Source organism: Pseudophryne corroboree, chromosome 1 (genome assembly GCF_028390025.1).
Source record: "Pseudophryne corroboree isolate aPseCor3 chromosome 1, aPseCor3.hap2, whole genome shotgun sequence".
Classification (NCBI taxonomy): domain Eukaryota; kingdom Metazoa; phylum Chordata; class Amphibia; order Anura; family Myobatrachidae; genus Pseudophryne; species Pseudophryne corroboree.
The window spans coordinates 324,092,632-324,100,458 of NC_086444.1; the positions used below are offsets into that span (position 1 = coordinate 324,092,632).

A 7,827-nucleotide genomic window follows, 5' to 3' on the forward strand; every position below is an offset into this window, starting at 1 on the left:
TGTTTTGTATATTCTCCCTCTGCTTGTGTGGGTTTATTCCAGGTACTCCGGTTTCCTCCCACAATCCAAAAGTATACTGCTAGGTTATTTGGCTACCAACAAAAAAAATGTAACCCTAGCATGAATGTGTGTGCGTGTACATGTAGTAAGGAGTATAGATTGCTAGCACCACTGAGGCAGATACTGATGTGAATGGCCAAATATTTTCTGTAAAGCGATGCGAAATATGTGTTTGCGATATAAATAACTGGTAATAAATAAATGGTATGCAGTACTGCTTCAAATTTCAAAACAGTTGTCGACAGGCTCACACATTAGAAGTCAGTTTGTGAAAATCCCTGAATTTCAGCGTTAATTAATACTGTATTTTTTATAGCTGCTTATTCCCTCAGTAAAATTATAACTTTGACACAATTTAAGAAAGTTATGTTATCAAGACAATGCTTGATCTTTTCAGATAAAAGCATCATGGCTAGCATACGATTGTAAGGTTAATCACTTCTTTAAAAAACAAAAATAGAAAATGCAGGTGCACATTCTATAGACTAAGATTACTGGCAATCAGAACAATTATAACAAACGACAATTTAACAAGAAGTAAAATTGAGGTTCTTAGCATACTTTTTGTCAAAAAATATGGGCCGACCTACCCTGGCCAGGTAACCTCATCAGGTGGGTGCCTATCATCCCCAAGGTTTAACTCCAAGGTTCAGGTATGTGCTATTATCATGTAGCATAACAATAAGCAATTATATGACCCAGAGTGGGTTCTATTATCATGCAGTGTTGGGGATCACAAGTTTCAGAGAAGCCTTGATGCATCCTGGCTTAACCATAACTTTGCAAATATATACAACTAAGATCTCTGAATTTTCAATTATCATATAGTGTTCATGTCTTATTGCTTATACTTTTTGAAACCCCTCCCTGTCATGCACCTGATATTGAGAAACTACCATTTTATAGTGCTGATAAAATAAAATGTCTGGTGAATCTATTGGATGTGATCACTTCCTAGGAGAGTCAGAGATGCTGAGGTGCTCCATCAATTTCTAAGTGATCTCCTTCATGCTAATTCATGCTTCATATTTCATTGCAAGTGATTTATTCCCTTTGTAATATTTTTAATGTTAGCCTTGGAAATAGTTTTCAAATTAAACACAGTTAATTTAGCATACTTCTCTTTGTGTTATTGAAGTGTCCATAAGTGCCAAAATCCTCTAAGTGCCATAATCCATACTACATGAACGTGATATTTTTATTTGAACATTAGTAACCAATAAGCATGAACAGCAACTTCTGATTGGCATATCTGAGAGTCAGCAGGATTCGTGTACCATTGTAGGATACAAGTTGTACTGGCAACGAGAGGTTTAAAAAGGGTGTTCTGATTAGTCATTAGTGACTCTGGTCGGATGGAAGCTAGCCCCTCTGTGATTGGGAGAAACCAGTGTCAGCTGATCAATCCAACATGACAGTGCTCATGCAGTGATGAAGCCAAGAATATGCGCCAAATCCCCATCAGCTAACCGGACTCAATGTTTTTTTTTGTTTACTGTAGTCAAGTGTAAGGAAGCATCTCAAGAAGCTTGGCTGAGTATGTGGGAGATAAGAATAATGGGATGGTAACCTAAGAAAGTGTTTGTCCTAGAATTTTTGTTTATCAGAATGATTGAGTAATGATGGACAGATAACACTACAGATTTTACTTAATCCTGGAATTAAACACAGGAGGTAATAAAAGTTTGATTTGTAAAGGTGTAAGTTTATAACCAAGTTATAGAGTTTGAGTAGATAATAGATACTTAATATTCACTTTTGAATCAAATAAAGAGAATCATGCAACTCTACCTTCAAATGTAATGCTGGCCATACACTGTGAGATCAAACTCATATTCAGACAGATAGACCAATTACAATATCTGATATTGCCATACACTATCAAATAATTGGTCTATTGTATGGTGGGTAAATCCACTGTCTGATCCAAGCATCAATTGCCACCTCTGTTTGGCATTCTGGAAGATTTTTCATGCCCAATAAATTGCTACTGAGTCACGATCATACACTGCAATATTGTACAGGCTGGTCATTGCACGGTGTATGGCTCCCTTTAAACAAGATCTTGGCCTTTGATGATTCTACACTTAGAAACAGTTTTTCATTTATTTATTAAATAATGGTAGGCTCACTATTTCACTGTTCTTTATCATGTAATCAATGGGGTAATCAATAATTTAAGTCTAATATGCATATTTACTAAAAGTTGATGTTCATTGATTTAGTTAATAAATCTGAAACTGTATACAAGATATGTCCTCATGCAATTAACCATTGTGCATGACAATATTGCATCTTAGTTTATATATAGTGAAATGAGTATGTAGGCACTGAGGAAAAGAGTACTGTTTTGGTACTGCTTAATAGCAAAGTACATGGCTATTTGGCATAATATGAGGATGGATGGGGTTGTAGTTATGTGACCTGCAGTCAGGAGGCCACTGGTCACAATACCAAAGTCTACATTCCACCTCCTCAAAATCCAGACAGTCAGCATGCCGACTAACATGGACTATTCCCACTCATTGGTGTCCATGACACCAATAGAGTGGTAACAGAACCTGTGGCAAGTGCAGCTTGCCACTGAGCCCGCAGCGTGGCGAGCGTAGCTAGCCCACAAGGAGCTTAGTTGAGCTCACCAGCCCTGGCCAGCATTCTAAACCCTGGAATCCCAGCATCGGTATGGTGACCGGTGGGGTCCCAAACACCGGTCACCCATACCCAACCCAATGGATGTATGTGGACACATCTGTACTAAACATGTAGCAATCTTGTTTCCCTAATCATAAATTGTGTCAAATTGACTACTATATTCTATTGTGGATTCTGATTTCATCTGAATATGTCAGCTTCAAACTGGGCATTTGGACAATGCTGTTAAATTGTACATGAAATCTGACTGTGCGGAATCATTTTTCTCTTGACCACATTAACTACATCCCAAAAGTGTACCAAAATTTTATATTGCATGTTAAGACGACAATTTCAATTTGTCCTTTGGAACACAGAGGCTGATTAAATCTCATAACTACACTGTGTACAGTCTATACTTTAAATAGCCAATAAATATATAAAGAGTCAGAAAGGTTGGAGCTCTTTTATCTCTAAAAACAGAATTAAGAAGGACTTTGAAAAATGAAATATGTTATAATTGGTGCACTTCCCTAAGACGCTGTTCTTCCTGGAAATGAGTAAGCCTTAATATTATTTTTCCAAAGCATGACAAGGAAGCATTAAGGATTAGATATGCAAATTAATTTATAAAGCTTCAGTACAAATTTGTCCTTGCAGACTCCCTTTGAGATAAGACAAAATGTGTTTGATTAATTCCACACTTCATTTAATAGAGTTTTATGCCAAACAATTAAATTCTTGTTTCTGTAAAGTAATAATTCTGTGCCTGCGTATTACTTCTCAGTGACCAAGCTTGTAGATGATACAGCTTTAAAGACTTTGCACAGAGGGCCAAGTTTGTTTTAGTATTTTCATAGAGAACATAAATGCTTTTTATACTTGTACTGCACTGAACCTACTGTAATAGTCCTCTTCTCTGCACACATTGTTCCGAAAAACTTGCATTTATATTTGCAGATTAGACAGATAAGACCTGATTCTGAGTTGTATGTAACATCAATGCTCACGTAGTGGACTGATTATTTGCAACTGTGCATGCTTGAAAATTTCTGAAAGCATGTGTTACACCGAGTGCATGAACAGATGGAGAGGCCATCTATATATCAGTGATTGAAATCCCGACAGCGGCATCCCAATGTTCAAAATCCTGATGGATCCCGGAGAGTATTTTAACCCTAACCCACCCCTCTCACAGCCTAACCCTAACCCACCCCTCCAGCAGCCAAACCCTATCCGCCCCTCCAGCAGCTTAACCCTAACCATCCCCCCTGCAGCCTAACCCTATCTTACTATCATGATCTGTTGGGATTATGACTGTCAGCTAATGAGGGAAATGAGACACTCTTTGTTGGGGCACTCACAGTTATTTTTATTAAATATAACTTTTATTCTAAATCATTAAAATATAAATGAAAGAGCCCAACAGTCCAAATGTCTGAGTACAAACAAATGTATATATCTGTACCTATTAATGGTTACAACATGGTCTATGTCTTAAACAAATTACAGACATATGAGGGTAAAGAGATGCTAGTGAAAATATAGTACAGATAAATTCAGATAAATTATGTAGTATACTTAATATCTGAAATAAAATAGTTTCTTGAATGCTCCTTAGCAAGATTTGTGTCTGAAATATAATGATTTATCATGTAGCCACATTTCAGTTTAAATCTGTATTGTACAGTCATTTTAATACTGCAAATTGCCCCATAAAAGTATTTTACAGAAAGAAAAATAATGTATTATTCCAGCTGTTAAGTAAGTATAGCTGAAAGGAAGTGGCCCTGCTTTATCAAAGGTCTACAACACTTGATATTCCAAGGGGGTCTCCCATACAAGTACTAACTAGGCCCAACACTACTTAGCTTCCAAGATCAAATGAGAATGGGTGTGTCCAGTGTGGTATGGTTGTAGGTATGATAATGCTAACAGTTTACAGATACTGGATTATCTTCACAAGCAACAGTTTTTTTTCCTAATGGTATGGGCAGTCGGGCAAAAAAACAGTTATGACTATAAGTTTAGACTTTCACCTCCATTCAATAGAGTGTCAATATATCACAATATAAACTGCTAGTACTAGTTAACTAGAGTCAGAGAATAGTAATGTTATGCCTAGGTATGGCACAATGATAAAATTGTGTTTTTGCTTCCATGCTTCATCAGAAAATTAGCAGAAAATCACAGTCATTATTGCTTATATAAATTTGTGAGGAGAGAGGAAGGGATAGATATAACAGGTTTTTGTGAAGGACAAAATTCTGCTTTACTGTTTCTGTGTGTGCGGAAATCACATTGAACTTTGGAAATGAGAGGGCATACTGAATGTCCCAGCCTGATCTTGAAGAAAGAGAGAACAGATCGGGAGTCTACTGTTAATCGAGCCCAGAGACTGCCCCTGATGGAGTAATTTAGTGCAGGGGCAGAGTACTGGGGTCCCAATGAGAGTCCCATTTGAAAACAATGATATCAAGAAAAAGTCTGTATATATATGGTGTTGTGAAGAGAATACGTCTCCGTGTTCGCAATAGTTACTCTGGAAATGAGAGAGCATACTATGAGTCCCAGCTGATCAAAAAAAAGAGCAAAGGTGGAATCTGCTTTTCTGAGAGCCCTGAAATACCCCTGATGGGAAAATCCAGTACAGGAGTAAATTGCTAGGATTACAATGACAGTCTCAGTTAAGAAAACTTTAGTAAGTGTTATAGAAATAATTCTAACACTTATAGTAGGTGATGTGTGAAAGTGCCTAATTAAGATGCTTGCAACAATTTAAGCAAGTTATCAATAGGTAACACAAATCAGTGTCGCGTCATAGGTGCAAATATCACAGGAGATTCAGTAGGACCGAGCGTTTCACTGCTGTTGGCTTGGTCACTGGCCACTCCTCTCGCAGCCTGACCCTAACCCACCACTCCAGCAGCCTAACCCTCCTAACCATCCCATCCCACAGTTTAACCCTAACCATCTCCCCAGCAGCCTGACCCTAACCCTCCCTCTGCTTAATCTTAACTCAAGTACTTACTGTTGGGATCTATTGGGATTATGACTGTCAGAGTTTCAACCACTGGGATCATGATTGCATTCCCACAGAGGTGCTGTTGCGATTGGGACTGGCAGTATCAGTCAGTAGAAGATCCCTTATAAAGAATAATTGCAAACCAACAAAGAGATACTGCAAGGCATTTGCCAATCTCACTTACTGTGAACCTTAAAACATGCAAGGAGCAGTGATTGGGAGTGATGGAAAAGTGCAGCTGTCGATGAGTTAATGTCATTAAATGACAATAACACGTGGACTATTGTAGACAGACCAAGTGAAAGACAAAACCACCAAAACCCAATGTTTTGTAAGAAACTAAATACAGATGGGTCTTTAATCTTTAGTCATTGCAAAGCACAACTTTTTGTCAAAGGATACATCCAAAGGTCCAGTATCGATAACAGAGATCTTCTCACCTATCTCAAGGTACAGTACCAATCTTGTCATAGTATATATATGCATTGCATTATTTTCTGTTATACCAATTATATTTAGTGTCTGCATTTGTAAATGGAAATTGAGAGGACAAATATACAGTAAATGGAATCCCCAAATCATTATAGCAATAATATATTTTCCACAGTAGAAAGATTTTAGACCAGCACACCAATTCTTATGCCTAAGAATCATACAAGACAGACTAGCAAGTACCTTTTCAACTGGATTAGTTGAAGGGATGCTTTTAAAATTTAGAATGACAGTTACTAAACCAGACAAAACACAAATAGCCAAAAGTGTAAAGATATTTAAAGCTTTGGAGTAATTTCAATTTGGTGTGAGTTGGGTTCTGAAAGAAATTCTCATGGCGAACTTACACTGAGGAATTAATTTGCAATTTGACTCCAGACTCACATAGCTTTTATCAGCAGCAACTCACAGGGCAGTATTCAATTATTTCCTCCCCCTCCACACCTGTTCTGTTTCTGCTATCGGGTGTGGTATCATAATTTCAGCTCACTACCCCTGTGGTAGCGAGGCGCCCAACCCTTTATGATTACTATGGATGCGATATGGACGATAATGGGGATCACTTTAGAAAGAAGATTGGGCATGATATGTCATTTGAGTACTGCCCACAGGATTTTTTTGCACACCCACCCGAACAGGTGAAAAGGTAGGGCTAATCTTTATTATAAGATAAAAATGTTGGGGCAAAGTGCAAAACCTTTGGTACATCCAGCGCTGGTGCTAGGGTGTTTGGCACCCCCCCCCCCTGCAAACTATAATTTTGCACACTCCCAAACTTTAGAAAGGGACAGTGCTCATCAAAAAAGGGATGTGGTCACACAATAGTACCCCCATTTCAAATTATACAACACAGTAGCACAATCTTATTCACATTATACTGTGTAGTAGTGCTGCTTATACACATAATGCCCACAGTAGTGGTGCTGCTTATACATATTGCCCCCAGCAGTGGTGCTGTTTATACATATAATGCCCCCAGTAGTGTAACTTATACACATTATGCGCCCCCCCACACACACACACACATACACACACACACACACACACAGATACACACATACATTTTCTCACTCACTCTCCCTACACCAGTGACGTATGGTGGGGTGAGGCAGAGCCTTTCCTGTCATACTAATGTATATGCCAGAGGTTTGATTACATAAAGTATATGAAAAATACAAAGAACAAATTAGAAATATCTTCTTTGCATTATTCAAATAATTTTTATTGTCAAAACTCTGGAGTAAAAGGTTTATGGCAGGTGAAACAGTGCCTACCTTTTCCGCACACCTCTAATCAAACTCAGCACATTTCCAGCAGTATATACTGCTGCATCTGTGTATAATGCCCACATGAACCATTTGGTTTATATATTGTGTGTAAATCTGTCTCTGGTTCTAGCCAGTGCCCCCCCAGCCATTTACCTCACCGTATGTCCCTGCCCTACACTTACCTAACAGCTAGCCTGATCTGTAGCAGCTCATCCTTGTCAGGAATCTGCATTTTCCATCACATCACTGCTGTGGAACTACAGGTTCCAGCAGTTCAGTTCTGTTCCAGTTCTCGTTTTCAGTCCTCTGCAGCCTGGAGTACATAGTGCTTCAACTAACTCACAGCTGATC

General features: G+C 38.3%; 1 pseudogene; it reads right to left on the reverse strand.

Moving 5' to 3' along the window:
* Nucleotides 1-4,494: 4,494 nt before the first annotated feature.
* On the reverse strand, nt 4,495-4,613 carry LOC134935645 (5S ribosomal RNA; annotated as a pseudogene).
* Nucleotides 4,614-7,827: the final 3,214 nt, after the last annotated feature.